The following is a 19,712-nucleotide window of genomic DNA, read 5'->3' on the forward strand; positions in this document are numbered from 1 at the left end:
GACTGACTGTCATACCTAACGGCCCAGGTTCGATTCCCGGTTGGGTCGGAGGATTTCTCCCCTCAGGGACTTGGTGTTGTGTCGTCCTTATCATTATTTCTTCCCAATCGACACGCAAGTCGCCGAAGTGGCGTCAACTCAAAAGACTTGCACCAGGCGAACGGTCTACTCGACAGGAGGCCCTAGCCACACGGCATTTCCATTTCCATTTTGAACAATTAGTTCATGAGCCCACTCGAAGCGTAGAGGGTTGCAAAAGCATACTTGACCTCTTAGCAACAAATAATCCCGGTCAAATAGTGAGTATCGTGGCGAATACAGGGATTAGCTTCCACAAGGCAGTAGCTTCTAGGCTGAATACCGTAACTTCTACAACAACCAAAAAGAGACGCAAACTATATCTATTTAAAAAAACTGATAAAAATGCTCTTAATGCCTTTTTAAGAGACAGTCTGCACTCCTTCCAATCTGCTCCTGTGAGCGTAGAAACGTTTTGGAATGATTTCAAAGAGATAGTATCGACAGCAATTGAGAGATATATACCACATAAATTAATAAGTGATGGTACTGATCCCCTATGGTGAACAAAACGGGTCATATCGCTGTTGCGGAAGCAGCAAAAAAAGCATGCCAAATTGAAAAGAACGCAAAACCCCCAAGACTGGCAAACTTTTTCAGAAGTTCGAAATATCTACATCTATATGGTTACTCTGCAATTCACACTTAAGTGCCTGGCAGAGGGTTCATCGAACCATTTTCATACTACTTCTCTACCATTACACTCTCGAATGACGCGTGGGAAAATGGTGCTACTTTCCGTTGGAGGCCTGATTTCTCTTATTTTATTATGATGAGCATTTCTCCCTACGTAGGTGGGTGTCAACAAAATATTTTCGCATTCGGAAGAGAAAGTTGGAGATTGAAATTTCGTAAATAGATCTCGCTACAAAGAAAACCGTCTTTGTTTCAATGAGTGCCACCCCAACTCGCGTGTAATATCAGTGACACTCTTTCACCACTATCGCGCGATAACACGAAACGAGCTGCCCTTATTTGCACTTTTTCGATGTCTTCCGTCAATCCTACCTGGTAAGGATTCCACATCGAGCAGCACAATTCCAGAAGAGGATGGACAAGTGTAATGTAGGCTGTCTCTTTAGTGAGTTTGTCGCATCTTCTAAGTGTTTTGCCAACAAAGGGCAGTCCATGTTTCCCCTTCCGCACAGTATAATCTAAGTGGTATTTCCAGTTTAAGTTGCTCGTAATTGTAATTCCTAGGTATTTAGTCGAACTGACAGCCCTTATATTTGTGCGATTTATCGTATACCCAAAATTTATCGGATCTTTCTTTTAGTACGCATGTGGATGACCTCGCAATTTTCTTTGCTTAGTGCCAATTGCCACTTTTCACAACATACATAAATTCTCTCTCGATCATTTTGTAATTGGTATTGATCATCTGATGATTATACTAGACGGTAAATTACAGCGTCATCTGCAAACAAAATAAGGGGGCTGCTCAGATTATCACCTAGACCATTTATGTAAATCAGGAACAGCAGAGCGCCTATGACTCTACCGTGCAGAACGCCAGGTATCACTGTTGTTCTGCTCTATTATTTACAGTCTGTCACTACGAACATTGACCTCTCCAATCTCGAATTCAGTCACACAACTGAGACGATACTCCATATGCACGCAATTTGGTTAATAGTCGCTGGTGAGGAACGGTATCAAAAGCCTTCTGGAAATCTAGGAAAATGGAATGGATCTGAGATCCCTTGTCGACAGCACTCATTATGTTATGGGAATAAAGAGCTAGCTGCTTTGCATAAGAACGATATTTTCTGAATCCGTGTTGGTTATGTATCAATAAGTCATTTTCTTTAAGGTGATGCATAATGTTCGAGTACATTATATGCTCCAAAATCCTACTGCAAATTGATGTCAGTGATACGGGTCTGTAATTCAAGGGGTTACTCCTATTTCCTTTCTTGAATATTGGTGTGACCTGTGCTACTTTCCAGTCTTTAGGAACAGACCTTTCGTCAAGTGAGCCGTTATATATGATTGCTAAGAAAGGCGCTATTGTGTCTGCATACTCTGAAAGGAACCTGATTGGTATACCATCTGGACTGGAAGACTTGCCTTTCTTAAGTGATTTATTTCGCAATATCTAAGATATCTACTTTTATGTCACTCATGCTAACAGCTGTTCTGGTTTCGAATTCTGGAATATTTACTTCGTCTTCTTTCGTGAAGGAGTTATGGAAAACTGTACTTAGTAGCTCCGCTATATTGGCACCATCATCGGTAACATTTCCATCGCTATCGCGCAAAACGGTATTGACTGTTTTTTGCCACTGGTGTACTTTACACACGACCAGAATCTCTTTGGGTTTTCTACCATATTTTGAGACTATGTTTCACTGTGGAAACTATTAAAAGCATCTCGAATTGACGTCCGCACTAAATTTCGAGCTTTCGTGCGTACTTCAATGCGAGATGCTTTCAGTAATTTCCACAATGAAACTCTGTCTCGAAATCTGCCAGAAAACCCAAAGAGATGCTGGTCATACATAAAGCACACCAGTGGCAAGAAGCAAACAATACCTTCACTCTGCGATAACAACGGTGAAGTCACTGATGACAGCGCCACTAAAGCCGAGATATTAAACACGATTTTCCGAAACTCCTTCACCAAAGAATACGACGTAAATATTCCTGAATTCCAATCAAGAACAACTGCCAAGATGAAAAACATAGAAATGTATATGTCGTAAAGCAGCTTAAATCAATAAATCAAGGCCTCTGGTCCAGATTCTATACCACTCAGGTTCCTCTCAGAGTATGCTGCTACAATATCTCCATATTTAGCAATTATATACAATCGCTCGCTCACAGAAAGATCCGTACCTAAAGACTGGAAAATTGCTCAAGTCACAACACTACACAAAAAACGGAAGTATGAGTAATCCGTTGAATTACAGGCCCGTATCACTAACGTCGATTTTCAGTAGAGTTTTGGAATGTATACTGTATTCGAACATTATGAAGTACTTCGAAAAAAACAATTAATTGACACGTAGTCAGCATGGATTCAGAAATTATCGTTCTTGCGAAACAAAACTAGCTCTTTATACTCAAGAAGTAATGAGTGCTACCCACAGGGGATCCAAACTGATTCCGTATTTCAGAATTTTCAGAAGACTTTCGACACCATTCCTCACAAGCGTCTTCTAACCAAACTGTGTGCCTACGGAATATCGCCTCAGATGTGCAGCAGGACCCGTGGTATTCTGTCAGAAAGGTCGCACTTCGTAGCAATAGAGGGAAAGTTATCGAGTAAAACAAAAGTAATTTCCGGCGTTTCCCAAGGAAGTGTTATAGGCCCTACATTATTGCTAATCTACACTCCTGGAAATGGAAAAAAGAACACATTGACACCGGTGCGTCAGACCTACCATACTTGCTCCGGACACTGCGAGAGCGCTGTACAAGCAATGATCACACGCACGGCACAGCGGACACACCAGGAACCGCGGTGTTGGCCGTCGAATGGCGCTAGCTGCGCAGCATTTGTGCACCGCCGCCGTCAGTGTCAGCCAGTTTGCCATGGCATACGGAGCTCCATCGCAGTCTTTAACACTGGTAGCATGCCGCGACAGCGTGGACGTGAACCGTATGTGCAGTTGACGGACTTTGAGCGAGGGCGTATAGTGGGCATGCGGGAGGCCGGGTGGACGTACCGATGAATTGCTCAACACGTGGGGCGTGAGGTCTCCACAGTACATCGATGTTGTCGCCAGTGGTCGGCGGAAGGTGCACGTGCCCGTCGACCTGGGACCGGACCGCAGCGACGCACGGATGCACGCCAAGACCGTAGGATCCTACGCAGTGCCGTAGGGGACCGCACCGTCACTTCCCAGCAAATTAGGGACACTGTTGCTCCTGGGGTATCGGCGAGGACCATTCGCAACCGTCTCCATGAAGCTGGGCTACGGTCCCGCCCACCGTTAGGCCGTTTTCCGCTCACGCCCCAACATCGTGCAGCCCGCCTCCAGTGGTGTCGCGACAGGCGTGAATGGAGGGACGAATGGAGACGTGTCGTCTTCAGCGATGAGAGTCGCTTCTGCCTTGGTGCCAATGATGGTCGTATGCATGTTTGGCGCCGTTCAGGTGAGCGCCACAATCAGGACTGCATACGACCGAGGCACACAGGGCCAACACCCGGCATCATGGTATGGGGAGCGATCTCCTACACTGGCCGTACACCTCTGGTGATCGTCGAGGGGACACTGAATAGTGCACGGTACATCCAAACCGTCATCGAACCCATCGTTCTACCATTCCTAGACCGGCAAGGGAACTTGCTGTTCCAACAGGACAATGCACGTCCCATGTATCCCGTGCCACCCAACGTGCTCTAGAAGGTGTAAGTCAACTACCCTGGCCAGCAAGATCTCCTGATCTGTCCCCCATTGAGCATGTTTGGGACTGGATGAAGCGTCGTCTCACGCGGTCTGCACGTCCAGCACGAACGCTGGTCCAACTGAGGCGCCAGGTGGAAATGGCATGGATAGCCGTTCCACAGAACTACATCCAGCATCTCTACGATCGTCTCCATGGGAGAGTAGCAGCCTGCATTGCTGCGAAAGGTGGATATACACTGTACTAGTGCCGACATTGTGTATGCTCTGTTGCCTGTGGTTCTGTCAGTGTGATCATGTGATGTATCTGACCCCAGGAATGTGTCAATAAAATTTCCCCTTCCTGGGACAATGAATTCATGGTGTTCTTATTTCAATTTCCAGGAGTGTATATTAACGACATAGGAGTCAAGCTGAGTAGCCGTCTTAGATTATTTGCATATGAAGCAGGCATTTACCGTTCTGTAAAGTCATTAGATCACCAAAACAAATTGCAAAATTATTTAGATATCTGTATGGTGCGAAAAGTGGCAATTGACCCTGAATAAGGAAAAGTGTGAAGTTATTCACATGAGTATCAAAAGAAATGCGCTAAATTTCGATTACGCGATAAGTCCGACAAATCTGAAAGCTGTAAATTCAACTAAATACTTTGGAATTACAATTACAAATAACCTAAATTGAAACGACCACATAGCTAGTATTGTGCGTGAGCAGAGCCAACCAAAGACTGCGATTCATTGGCAGAACACTTAGAAGGTGCAACAGGTCTACTAAAGAGACTGCTTACACCACGCCTGTCCTGCCTATTCTGGAGTATTGCTGTGCGGTGTGGGATCCGCATCAGTTGGGACTGACGGATGACATCGAAAAAGTACAAAGAAGGGCAGCTCGTTTTGTATCATCACGAGGTAGGGGAGATAGTGTCACAGACATGATACGTGAATTGGAGTGGCAGCCATTAAAACAAAGGCGTTTTTCGTTGCGACGGGATCTTCTCGTGAAATGTAAATCACCAGTTTTCTCCTCCGATTGCGAAAACATTCTATTGGCGCCCACCTACATGTGGAGAAATGATCATCACGATAAAATAAGAGAAATCAGGACTCGCACAGAAAATTTTAAGTGCTCGTTTTTCCCCCGCGCCGTTCGAGAGTGGAACGGTAGAGAGTGAGCTTGAAGGTGGTTCACTGAACACTCTGCCAGGCACTTTCTTTGTGAATAGAAGAATAACCACGTAGATGTAGATGTATGCAATAAAATTGTTGTAACGTCTGAACTGTTTGCGTTAGGACGTTAAAACTGCACTGATGACCGCGGGGCATGATGGGAATTAGTGCGCACATGTGCACGCGCCTTGTTGATTTCAGCCTTTGCACGTTAAAATCTCAGGGTAATCGTAAAGCGCCTGTGAAGGCGTACTATGCGAGCAACAACAGCTCAACCGCGGCTCAAGGGAAGTTTGCGAAAGAATTCAAGCAGAAGACAACCGGTCCAAGTGTGCTAACAAACAATTATTTGATTCACATGTTTGAGAGAACGGGTAGAGTTCGTGATTACATTGTTGGCAGTGTCGGTCGTCCAAAAAGGATGAACATGACTGAAAACATCGAGTAGACACGTGCTCTGTTTCAAACCAGCCCCATGAAATCGATCAGACGATCTTCACAACAGGTGGGAAACAATCGAAAGAAACTGCGACAAATTGTTGTTGAAGACCTGCATCTCTTCCCGTACAAAATTCAAATCCAATAGCCATTAAGCCTCAGAGTCATCGAACAAAAAAAATGGTTCAAATGGCTCTGAGCACTATGGGACTAAACATCTTAGGTCATCAGTCCCCTAGAGCTTAGAACTACTTAAGCCTAACTAACCTAAGGACATCACACACATCCATGCCCCCGGCAGGATTCGAACCTGCGACCGTAGCGGTCCCGCGGTTCCGGAATGTAGCGCCTAGAACCGCAAGACCACGGCGGCTGGCGGTCATCGAACAGAGGATGTGTTTCGCCAGCACTGTTGTCAACATAACTGACGTAGAAGACTTTGATGTGAATAGGATTTGGTTTAGCGACGAAGTCCACCTTCATTTAGATGGGTTCGTCAATAAGCAAAACTGGCGCATTTGGGGGACTGAGAATCCGCTTTTCGCAACCGATAAGCCACTTAAACCTCAACGGATGACAGCGCGGTGTGCAATGTCCAGTCACGGAATTGTCGGTGCAATATCCCTTGATGGTACAGTAACTACCGGAAGGTGTACGAAGGTTTTGGAAGATGATTGCATCCCCAACTGACCCCGATTTCGACAAGATGTGCTCGAAGCAGGAGAGTGTTTGATGTCCTGAAGGAGCACTTTGGGGACCGCATTCTGTCTCTGCGGTACCCAAAGGCCGCTGGCATGGTCCTCGCCTGACCGCCATAGTCTCCGGATGAGAACACGTGCGACTCCTTTTTGTGCGGCTATATTAAAGACAAGGTGTACAGCAATAACCCCAAAACTATTGCTGAGCTGAAAACATACATGGTTCATCGATGTTCCGACACTTCAGCGGGTCATGCAGAATTTCGTTATCCCTGTGTGCCTCTTCATCGCCAATGATGGCAGCCGTATCGAACACATCATCACCTAAATCCGAATATCTGAAGTGACGATTACATGTTGAATAAAGTGTGTGCACTGCGTAGTTTGTAACTAATTTAAATTTTTGTCATACTGTTCCCATCTTCAAAAAAGGCAATAAAAGACTTTGTAAAAACTACAGAGGGATAACCCTTATGAGTCATATAGCCAAGATTTAAGAAAGAATTTTACTAAATTGAATAAGAGAAAAGAGCTGAGTGAAGAACAGCATGGGTTTAGGAAAGGAAGAAGCACGATCTACCTGATATTTTCAATCCGTCAAGTGATGGAAAAAGTTGGGAGTATAACAAAAGGGTGATAACGGTTTTTACAGATAAAAGGCATATGACTCAGTTAACAGGGAGATACTCTGGGAAGAAATGAGGACGGCAGGTATAGAAAATGGATACATTAGTGTAATGAAGACAATGTTCAGAGGACACAATTGTAGAATTAGAACGCCATTGGGGAACTCTGAATACTTTGAAATAAGGCAAGGATTTAAACAAGGAAGTATTCTATCCCATACACTTTTTTATGTTGTGATGGAGGGAATGAATACGGCAGTTAAAGATATAGTAAACGAAAAAGACAAAGATAAGATTTTTGCAGATGATATGGTAATAAGGAGCGTGGAAGAAAATAATGAAAAGGTATGGATTAATAATAAATAAAGATAAAAGTGAAGTGTTGGTATTTGGAAGAGACAAAGGGATCAAGGGAATATTTCTCTGAATGGAGAACCCCTTAAAGTGGTAGCCAGTTTCACTTATTTAAGGAGTGAAATTTATAGTGGTGGAAGAATAACCAAAGAAATTAATAGGAGGTTACAGAAGGGAGGCAATTTCTACCAAGCAAACACCTGCTTTAGCATAAGGAAGTTTCAGAAAAAGCAAGACTCCTTATGTATAAAAGTTATTACTTCCCTATTGTCACCTATGGAGGAGAAACATGCACAGTGACAGAAAGGGACTGGAGCAGACTACAAGTAGGGGAAATGAAATTTCTCAGAGCATTAAAGACAAAAACCAGAATGGACAGAGTAAGGGATTTAGATATTAGACAGGACCTTAAACAAGAAAGTATGATAGAAGAAACCGAAAAAAAGAGATTAAGATGGTACGGGGATGTTAAGAGGATACGTGGGCAGAGACTCCCCAAAATTATGGAAGAACTAAACATCGATGGAAAAAGACCCAGAGGGCACCCTAGAACACGGTGGGAAACGGGAGTGAGAATATCTGGGGAAAGGAGATGTGTGACCTGGCAGCAAGTGGAGGAAGAAAAGTGGTGGGAGGACCACTCCAAATGGAGAGGACTCGTCAGCATCCATACCCGGCAGTAACTGGAACGGAATCCGGATATAGATAGATAGGTAGTTCAATTATTGTTGTCCTGTATGACCTCGCTGTTTGGTCCCTTCCCCAAATCAACCAAAGCCAGGTCCTATCAAGCCTGACGAAAGTCAGAATGAAATTCCTCTCCCCCCACCCCATCCACGGTGCACCCCTCCCACCTCTCCCCCCCAACCCCCTGCCCCCCCACACACAGAGTAATGAAGCCTTTAACGATGGCTTAAATGGTAGTTCTATTTTGTCGAAAACTGACATTTTGAGACAGTGGATGTTTACGAAATACGTAAACACAGTCAGCATAGCAAACAAATGGCGTGAAATTTCCAGCGTACGTGACTAACACATTTTAGCTTAAATAATTTGTTTAAATCGTTTGAAATTCTTACGAGGTCCACTTACAGTTAAGAGACAGTATCTCGCATCATGTTTTCGTTGTAGGGCACCACCATCTCGTATGTGCTAATAAAAACTGTAAAACAGTGTGAACTACAATAAAAATGTATCTTAGTGTGAGCAAGCCGCCTGATGATTAACCTGTCGCAAGAAACCGGTAACGGTGCTATTGTTGTACATAAACAGCGTTATCAATCTCGAACAGTCCACGGGTGTACTGCCGGTCCATAGTGTCCAATTGGCACAATATTTCGGCGATCAGACATTTCGTCATCGTCAGGTGCGCTGACAAACTGAGCTCCTGAGGGTGTGGACTGTTCGAGCAACAATTACGTCGTGATATACTGATGAATCACAGCATCAGCAAAAGTGGCTGGTTGCTTTTATCCTCTGTGCAAGAGTCAACATGTATTAAATGGTAATATTCTGATGAAGAGGTTACTTGCTGTCAAACTGGTAGCGTAAAAGTGAAACCTACGGCTGCTTCCGAATAACGTGACAGAGCTACGGACAGGTGGAGTTGTCAGTGCTCTGGCGCTGGCGAACTTTCCCCTCCCCTCCCGTGGAACGCGAAGCTGCGTGCGAGCGGGCGGCCCAAGGGACTGGAATCCATCCGGCCACAGGTCTCCGGCAGAGGGGGCGGAGAGGGGAAGAGGGGACGAGGGGATGATGCAATTGAGGCCTGTGCCGCGCCAGCCACGCCGAAGCCAATCTCTTAAGTAAGCACCGCAGTAACTGAGTACACTCCGGCTAAATTCGCTGTCTTACTTACCCGCGGATTTGTTTACCTTGCACTCCAACAAAGGGCTCGCGCACCGTCAGAGGAGCGCCGCTGCATCCCAAACTCGTTTTTCATTCCGCACTTGCACATCTCCATTACGAATCGCCTTTCGAAAGGTAAAGGTGAGCTACAATACGTTTAAAAATGGTTTTAGTAAGTTTCTGAAGCAATTTTAGTAGCCGGACTTCGGTAAATTCTGCTAAAAACAGTGATGACTCAATTAAATATATACGTACAGCCTACATTTTCTAGCACGCATCATGCTAACTATGTCTGTAAGCGTGTACCCAATTATCTAACTGAGAGGAATTCCTTAGACAGACCAGATCTCTATATACTTTTCTTAAACTGCATTTATAATTATTATTCTGGGCAAGATGAGGCAAGTGAAACAAATGTTTCTTATACAGCCACAAATTAATAGTAATTTCACTACGTATTATTCTTCTAGAAGTGTCAGAATAGTGTCTGTGTAGATCACGGAAGTGTGATAATGTGAAAACTTGAGTGGCATTTACCTGTGACGGTTCAGAGCGCCAGTGCTGTATTGGACTCGACCATTTATTCTCGTTATTTTTTGTTTCGGAGATTTAGAATGGGCCAATGCGTTATTGTTGACATGGCCAGTCAAAGATGTGTACTTCTTCTTCATGAATTGTAACAAATCACTTCATTTGAAGCTGGCTACATACCATTAGCAAAATTAGGGGAGCTGTTTGACGATGACATCTTGAATCAATGTTTTTTTAATTTCTTATTTGTTTTTCACATACGCTATGAAAATGTTGCTCATACGATATAGGTATCTGTCGAAGGAAGAAGTCAGTTTGAAGACTGAACATCAGACCATTTTCCACATGTGAAAACATAGTCAAGAAAACAAAGTATCGCCAATACCAGTAAAACCAAGAGAAATCCTCTCCTTTTTAGTTTCTTTTATACGAATAATTGCTTGATAATTTAATTGTACTACAGCAGTTGGTTCTTTTTTTTTCTTCTAAATTAGTCATGCTGTAGTAGACATGCTGTAGATATGCACAGATATTGTAATTAGTATATTGCACCTGTACAACTCTTTTTCACATAACTCCAGGACAGATTTGAAGATATCAGTACGACGTTCGAGCATCTGAAAGTTCTATTTAACTACAGACTTGGTTAGAGTCTCGTAGCGACAGTTGTAACAACTCGTTCTGGACAGTTTCCGCGGTTCGTTATTACCATTTTCAGCATATTGTCTCTCTCCGTATCCAAGTTCGTACATTCCAGTAACAGATGATAGTCTCACCACTTAGGGGATACGGAGACATTGCATTGTTGGTTATTTTTTATTGTTGTTAGGTTCCCTTTAGTTTAGATCATAGTTTTAGTTCATAGCTCAGTTCATAGAATAACGAGATATTGTAGTTTTAAGTCATTCTTTGTTGCATCGTTGAGAAATATTTACTTGATACCATTCCTTTAGCAGTCGGTGTATTCTTCTACCATTCAACCACAGTTACTTTTCGTATAAAACGTTCCATAAAGGTTGTGGGATGTTAATAGTAGTTCTATGAGGTCTTTGACCCACTAATTGCAGCATAAAAATCACCAAATGAGGTCCTCAGGTTAAACTCTCTCTATTGATGACGTTATCATTATCACGTGAGAAGTGACGTCCTCTGCCCTCCCTTCCTCTAACTCCCCCCTTTCATCACCTCTCCACGATCAGTCAATCACGGCATTGTGTTCCTTCTGGGGTGACAATGAGCACGGAAAACGATCACCTCTGGCCTTAAAGCCAGAGCGTTACATTTCTGTCGTATTAAGACGACGGAGATGCCCTATCTTCCAGAAATCTGTAACGTGGTATCTCTCCAAAAACGAAGCAAGACCACATGTTTTCCGTGCTGTTCATATCTACCTTGAAACACAGAATGTTGGGCTGTTGCTCTAAGCAGTATGTTGTCCAGATATCTTACCTATTGCAATCATCTGATCAAAGGTTCCCGAGAGACTGGCACTGCTCCATTGATCTCTGGTGCAGAACTGGAACGGCGTCAACTACCGCACCTTCCGTATTCCCATTTCGATTCAATGTGTCGTCTTCCTCGGTGTGATAAAACAGGAGCGCTGCTCTAGTGAATGGAAATCAACCCAAATGCTACCGGAGGAACATTGGTGGTAGGTACCTGAAGATGATGGACCAAAAATTGACGTACAGAGGTTAGACAAAGACATGCCAACGTCAATAAAACAACGCTTTATCACGCCTATTCCTTGTAGGAAACCAGTGTGCATTCAAAGCAGCTTCCAGTCTCCTCAGAATGGATAAATCCGGGTCCTCGATGGTTTTCAAGGGAATCTAATAGCATTCTTCCTGCAAAACAGGGGCGTGTTCAGGTAACGAAGAAGGAGGTGGATAGCAACCTCGCACTGTTTTCTCCAAAGTAGACCACAAAGGCTCTAACATTGGAACCTGGTGACTGTGGTGGCTAGGAGAGAGGCGCCAATTCATCCTCGTGTACACAAAACCAGTACTGGACAATGTGATCTGTGTTAACAGGGTCTCTTTCGTCTTGGAATGCAGTGTCACCTTAGAGGAATAAACATTGGGCAATGGGGCGGACCAGTTCAGCCAGGAACGCGACCTTGTAAAGTAAACATGGAGACCATGCATACGGCTAGCCAAATCATCACCGAAGCACCGTCATGTTTCACTCTTTGGATGTAAACTCGGCCAGAAACTGGAAAGTGTGCAAGAAGTCTCTTCCGATCAAATCACTTTTTTTCACTATCTATAGTCTAAGTTTTAAGCCTTCGGCACCACGTTTTCCTGTTACGAGCACTTGCATCACCGACGAAATGGTTTCAAATGGTTTTGGAATTCAAGCTCGCTCTGCAATTCCATGCTTATGGAGCTGCTTGCGTGGTTTGCTTCGATGCTGAAAGAGTTCGTGAGTGCTACATTTAGTCCAGCAGTGACGTTTCCACATGCTGTCCTATTATTTTCTGTCACAATCCTCTTCACTGATCGTCTGTCACGACTTGAGGACTTGCGCCTGGTGACTTAGCAGAAGGTGTATTTCCATTTTCCCCCAATGCAGTATAAATCTTCGATACACTGCCTCGTATAACGCCAAATACTTCAGCTCCCTCACTTACGGAAGCACCAGACATACGGAAGCACCAACTGGAGACTGCGCGTGGCATGGTGGCCGATGCGCAGAGACCAGTTCATTCGCTTGTTTGGTAGGGGAGGCCGAAATCGACAGAATCGATGCGCACGCCCTGCAATCATTCTCAAACGATTTTACAGGAACTATTCGGTAAAAAATTTCATTTATAGCTTTATATGTCAGGTTCACGATGATGTGTCGATCATTTCATTAATGGTCATAGTTATTGTGTAGTGATCAAACGAATGTGGTTCGCGTTTTAAAGTTTTGTGAATGGTCCCACGTTCTTAACAAGATTTCGGGGAGACGTTTTTCATGTGTTAACAGGGTGGCTGGCGCACCAAGCTTTTTGTAAGTGGTCGCTAGTTACATTTCGCTGTGTTGTCCTTTTAGTTCCTCTGTGTTTTGTTTTCCATCTGTTTTACTTTCTTGATTAGCTATCTTCCCTCATCATTGGTTTTAGTGCATGTGGGAGTGCCTGTGCCATAGTGATTGTGTGATTTCGAGTGCATGAGTGAACGACAATTTTAGTTCTTATTCACATTCGTTTGTTTCTAATAAATGTCAGGACGCTGAGAAACTCGCCGTTGGGCGCCCATAAGATCCTAAGACACAAACACACACACATACACACACACACACACACACACACACACACACACACACACACACACACTGTTATTGTCATATTTACTTGGAAGTAGGGCGCTACGTGAAATTCGGAAAACTTTACGATGAAAAATAGAGGGCGCTATAATTTTGCCATTGGTGCATATTACACAATATGTTGTTGAGTGTGAAATTTAGCCAGCGTACGGTTTCAAAAATCGAAATGAGATTTTGACAAATGAGAGCCTACATAGAGGAGAGTATTTTTCTATATCGCTAATATGTAAGACTCGATTACCTACCATGTTATTCCAAAAACTACAGAAGCATTCTGTGACTGCCGCCATTGCACATGCATTTCCACACCAATTTTTTGCTATGAAGCCGACGCCGGGAATTTGCAGTCTCCAGTGACAGACACGCACCTGAAGATGGCTGGACGATTTCCAGCCGAAATATCGTTGCAAGAAGTCCGGCTGCAGTCTCGAAACCTCATCGAACATTCAGAAAAACTTCAAGAATCACATACAGACTTTACTGATGGAAAATTGAAATTTTTGAGGTCCATCGACAGCTGATGAAACGATAAACGCTGTGGGTTTTTCTACAACATAACTAAAGACATTACACTTTTTTTTTTTACCAAGGCTGTGCTTTTCCATAAGTTACTGTCCTTACTTTACCTCAGTTTCTGACTTTATGAAATCAATAAACTACTGTTTCAGAATCCTCCCTTAATTGTGTCTGTACAAGATGTTAGTGAGGTGATATTGTGTAAACTACCTGTGTTTTGGCAAAAGAAGCAAACTATAACATGGCAATCAGGGAAATGTGTAGGTTTTACCCAAAATTCTCCGCTCATGATGCTTCTCTGAATGTCTCAAATGGTTAACACGCAAGGCGAAAATAAATCGCAGCTTTTTTGGAGGAATTATTTTTAGATACTAACCAAAGCGGAGGTGACAGTAGATCTTTTTGAATGCTCACCATTCAAGTGTTGGCATGGAGGGGCCCCATTTAATATCTACAAAAAAATAAAATAAATGTAAGCGTAGGTTTCAGTTTAGAACTTGACTTCCTCTCCAGCGCTCGGCATCTCCCCTACAATGCCTGCCCCACCACTACCGCTCCCCCCATTTGTGCACTGCTGTCTGTGCACCTACCGGCTATAGCATTCTGCACGTCCCACGCTCGAATTCACTTAGCTCTGACATAAGGAACTCACAGCTACACAGAACATTGCTCTGATGGCTACTGACACTTGCAATGTCTTGAGTACAATGCAGAGATGTCGTTAGTGGTCCAATCCAATACCGTGATCTGCAGGATTGGCTATAATCCGCATTTAAGTATGGTATGCATTAATCGCGGTATTTGCATACTTTTGTCCAGCCCCTGCATCTTGTATGTCAGTAAGATGATTTGTGACTAGTTCTGGAATTGAATTTCTGTTTGTTCCTACACTGAAGCGCCAAAGAAACTGTTATAGGAAAGTGCATTCAAAAACAGAGATATGTAAACAGGCAGAATATGGTGCTGCGGCCAGCAACGCCTATATAAGAGTATATGTATGGTGGAGTTGTTAGATCCGTTACTACTGCTGTAATGGCAGGTTATCAAGATTTAAATGAGTTCGAACGTGGCGTTATAGTTGGCGCACCAGCGATGGGTCACAGCATCTCCGAGGTAGCGTTGAAGAGCGTATTTTCCCGTAAGACCAGTTCACTAGCGCACCGTGCATATCAGGTATCCGATAACATGTCAAATGTCGACATCATTCCGACTGGAAAAATATCCTGCAAGAATGGGACCAACGACGACTGAAGATAATCGTTCAACGTGATAGAAATGCAACCCTTCCGCAAATTGCTGCAGATTTCAATGTTGGGTCATCAGCAAGTGTCGGTGTGCGAACCATTCAACGAAACATCATCGAGATGGGTTTTCGGATCTGAAGGCCCACTCATTTACCCTTGATGACTGCACAACACAAAGCTTTATGCTCCTGGGGCCAAACAGTTCTAGGCACTTAAGTCTGGAACTACGACCGCTACGATCGGAGGTTCGAATCCTGCCTCGGGCATGGATGTGTGTGATGTCCTTAGGTTAGTTAGGTTTAGGTAGTTCTAAGTTCTAGGGGACTGATGACCTCACATGTTAAGTCCCATAGTGCTCAGAGCCATTTGAACCATTTTGTTCTTCATGCCTCGCCTGGGCCCGTCAACACCGACATTGGACTGATGATGACTGGAAACGTGTTGCCTGGTCGGATGAGTCTCGTTTGAGATTGTATCGAGCAGATGGACGTTTATGGATATGGAGAGAACCTCATGAATCCATGGGCCCTGAATGCCTGCAAGGGATTTTTCAAGCTTGTGGAGGCTCTGTAATACTGTGGGGCGTGTGCAGTTGGTGATATGGGATCCCTTATACGTCTAGATACGATTCTGAGATGTGACACCTACGTAAACATCCTGTCTGATCACCTGCATCCATTCATGTCTATTGTGCTTACCGACAGACTCGAGCAGTTACAGCAGGGCAATGCGACACCCCACACGTTCAGAATTGCTATAGAATGGCTCCAGGAACACTCTTCTGAGTTTCAACACTTCCGCTGGCCACCAAACTGTCCACACATGAAAATCATTCAGCATATCTGAAATACCTTGCAACGTGCTGTTCAGAAGAGATCTCCACCCCTCGTACTCTTACGGATTTATGGCCAGCCCTCCAGGATTAATGGTGTTAGTTCGCTCCAGAACTAATTCAGACATTAGAATTCTATATTAATACCTTCAGCTGCTGACGGGCGTTGATATATATCAACTGCTTACATGGCAGACGCTCTATCCATCGGAACCAACAAGGACCCAGAGGATAGTGCGACTGCAGGGACTATCTCGCGCTTGCCTCCCGCGAGACCCACATTCTCACATTATATGTCCACACACTACATTCTTAGTGTCCCTACCCAACACACTCATTACTCTTCGAAGACATTCTTACCAAGTCCGGAAAGAGTTAGGGTAATATGTGTGTATCCACACACAAGAAGGACATGGCCGGTATTGCCAGAACTATATAATTAAATGGGTATGGTATTGATAACCTGCAGCCGTCTAGAACGAAATTAGAATTATTCTGTCCGAAAGAACAGACACCATATCCGTATAAGTAGCGGGTGATCAAAAAGTCAGTATACATTTGAAAACTGAATAAATCGCGGAATAATGTAGATAAAGAGGTACAAATTGACACACATGCTTGGAATGACATGGGGTACAAAAGTTCAAAAATGTCCGACAGATGGCGCTTCATTTGATCAGAATAGCAATAATTAGCATAATAAAGTAAGACAAAGCAAAGATGATGTTCTTTACAGGAAATACTTAATATGTCCACCATCATTCCTGAACAATAACTGTAGTCGAGGAATAATGTTGTGAACAGCACTGTAAACCATGTCAGGAGTTATGGTGAGGCATCGGCATCGGATGCTGTCTTTCAGCATCCCTAGAGATGTCTGTCGATCACGATACACTTGCGACTTCAGGTAACCCCAAAGCCAATGATCACACAGACTGAGCTCTGGGGACCTGGGAGGCCAAGCATGACGAAAGTGGCGGCTGAGCACACGATCACGACCAAACGATGCGTGCAAGAGATCTTTCACGCGTCTCGCAATATGGGGTGGAGCGCCATCCTGCATAAACGTCGTACATTCCAACAGGTGTTTATCAGCCAGGCTGGGGATGATGCGATTCTGTAACATATCGGCGTACCTCTCTCCCGTCACTGACGTTTTGCTGCCCAGCACCATCTGCCGGACATTTTGTGAACCTTTTTTTTTTGTTCTAATAAAACGCCATACCATTCCAAGCATGTGTGTCAACTTTTACCTCTGTATCTACATTATTCCGTGGTTTATTAAGTTTTCAAATGTATACTGACTTTTTAGAGAAGTAGAGAATAGACGCTTTCGAAATGTGGTGCTACAGAAGAATGCTGAAGATTAGATGGGTAGATCACATAACTAATGAGGAGGTGTTGAATAGAATTGGGGAGAAGAGAAGTTTGTGGCAGAACTTGACTAGAAGAAGGGATCGGTTGGTAGGACATGTTCTGAGGCATCAAGGGATCACCAATTTAGTATTGGAGGACAGCGTGGAGGGTAAAAATCGTAGGCCAAAAGATGAATACACCAAGCAGATTCAGAAGGATGTAGGTTGCAGTAGGTACTGGGAGATGAAGAAGCTTGCACAGGATAGAGTAGCATGGAGAGCTGCATCAAACCAGTCTCAGGACTGAAGACCACAACAACAACACTGACTTTTTGATCACCCGGTATATAGTTCTGGCAATACCGGCCATGACCTCCTTCTTCTGTGCGGATGCACACATGTCTCCCCAACATGTCCGAAAGAATAGACACCATATCCATATAAGTGTTCCCGCGCCCGGGTTCCCGGATTCGATTCCCGGCGGGGTCAGGGATTTTCTCTGCCTCGTTGTCCTTAGGTTAGTTAGGTTTAAGTAGTTCTAAGTTCTAGGGGACTGATGACCATAGATGTTAAGTCCCATAGTGCTCAAGGCCATTTGAACCATATAAGTGTATAACTCAGACATTAGTCGAGTACATGCCACGTCGCGTTGCGGCAGTTGTGCAAGTTCGTGGGGTTCTACACGATATTAGGCAGGTATACTAGTTTCTTTGTTTCTTCAGTGTAAATAGATGCGTGTCGCGGAACACCTTTGAGGACAGCCTCAGCTAGATGATGAATGACGACACGAGCTCTGTGACAATCGCCGCCACGGATCAAGGTGTTTGTGGATATGTGTCCGGCCTCGCAGCTGGGCGTGGGCCGTTAGGTCCGGGCATCGCAAGTGGAGTGAGGGGCGGCGACCCCGGATCAGCGGCGCCGCCGTAACTCAGGGGAGAGCCGCTAAGCGCCGGCTTAGACGCTCTGCCGCGCCCGGCCGCCGGGCCTGGCGGCGGGGGCGCGCCGCACCCCGCGCTCGTAAACGCAGATTTTGTGACATCGTAACGCGGTACAGCGGGGGCGGCGGCGGCGGCTGCGCGCCTTTTGCATGGCCGCACCGGGAAACAATAGCACGGCCGTTAAGTCGTGACGCGAGGTTGGTCGCCTTTCTGCGGCGAAGCAGCCCAGAGATTTTTCCCACTGCTGTGCCGTCACAATGAACACAGCGAGCAAGTGAGAGGTGTCACGAAGGCTTATCACCGGTGGTACGCTGAAATAGTATGCGAGAGCAAATCTAGAGCCCTGTCCGTCACATATTTCTAAAACGCTGGTGTGCAAAACTTACAGACAAAAGTAGCCTTTCCGTGATGTGTCACTAGCATGTATGATCTCTGTACATAAAAGGCAATGTCTTGACTGATTGGCTGACTGACTCTTCATCGAAACTTCCTGGCAGATTAAAACTGTGTGTCGGACCGAGACTCGAACTCGAGATCTTTACTTTTAGGGCAAGTGCTCTACCAACTCAGCTACCCAATCACAGGCCCCGTCCTCACAGCTTTTCTTCTGCCAGTACCTCGTCTGCTACATTCCAAACTTTACAGAAGCTCTCCTGCGAACCTTGCAGAACTAGCACTCCTGAAAGAAAGGATATTGCGGAGACATGGTTTAGCCACAGCCTAGGGGATGTTTCCAGAATGAGATTTTCACTCTGCAGCGGAGTGTACGCTGATATGAAGCTTCCTGGCAGTTTCTGCTAGTTCTGTAAGGTTTGCAGGAGAGCTTCTGCTAAGTTTGGAATGTAGGAGACGAGGTACAGGCAGAAATAAAGCTGTGAGGACGGGGCGTCAGTCGTGCTTGGATAGCTCATTTGTTCAACGGTGGTAAACACCGGAACCGCCTCAGATAATGGTCCTTGGAATGGCCGACGCAGGAGAAATACATGCCGCCCACATTGGCAGAAATGGTCAAGATTATATGGCTTTTTGCCAGATATATGATGCGATACCGCGTGCTGCAGGGATTGTGACGCAGATGATAACTTCATTTTCACTCCCGCCCGTGACTAGGATTGTCATTTACTTTATTCATGTTAAAAAATAAATAAATAAATAAAACAATAAGAGGGCTGCCTTTGATTTTATGGTTTCCAATTTGTTTTTGCTGTCTCGATACTTTTCTTCTCCCTAGGGCATCACAATTGTACGAATAAAGATTGTTTGTTTACCCTGCCTTCCTGTTCCACAAAAAAAAGAAAAAAATAGTGGTCGCGTTGTTGGACTATAAAGCGGAGGTACCGCGTCACAAAAGAGAGAGAGAGAGAGAGAGAGAGAGAGAGAGAGAGAGAGAGAGAGAGAGTTGGTAGAGCACTTTCCCGTGA

This window comes from Schistocerca gregaria, chromosome 1, assembly GCF_023897955.1.
Source record: "Schistocerca gregaria isolate iqSchGreg1 chromosome 1, iqSchGreg1.2, whole genome shotgun sequence".
Taxonomy (NCBI): domain Eukaryota; kingdom Metazoa; phylum Arthropoda; class Insecta; order Orthoptera; family Acrididae; genus Schistocerca; species Schistocerca gregaria.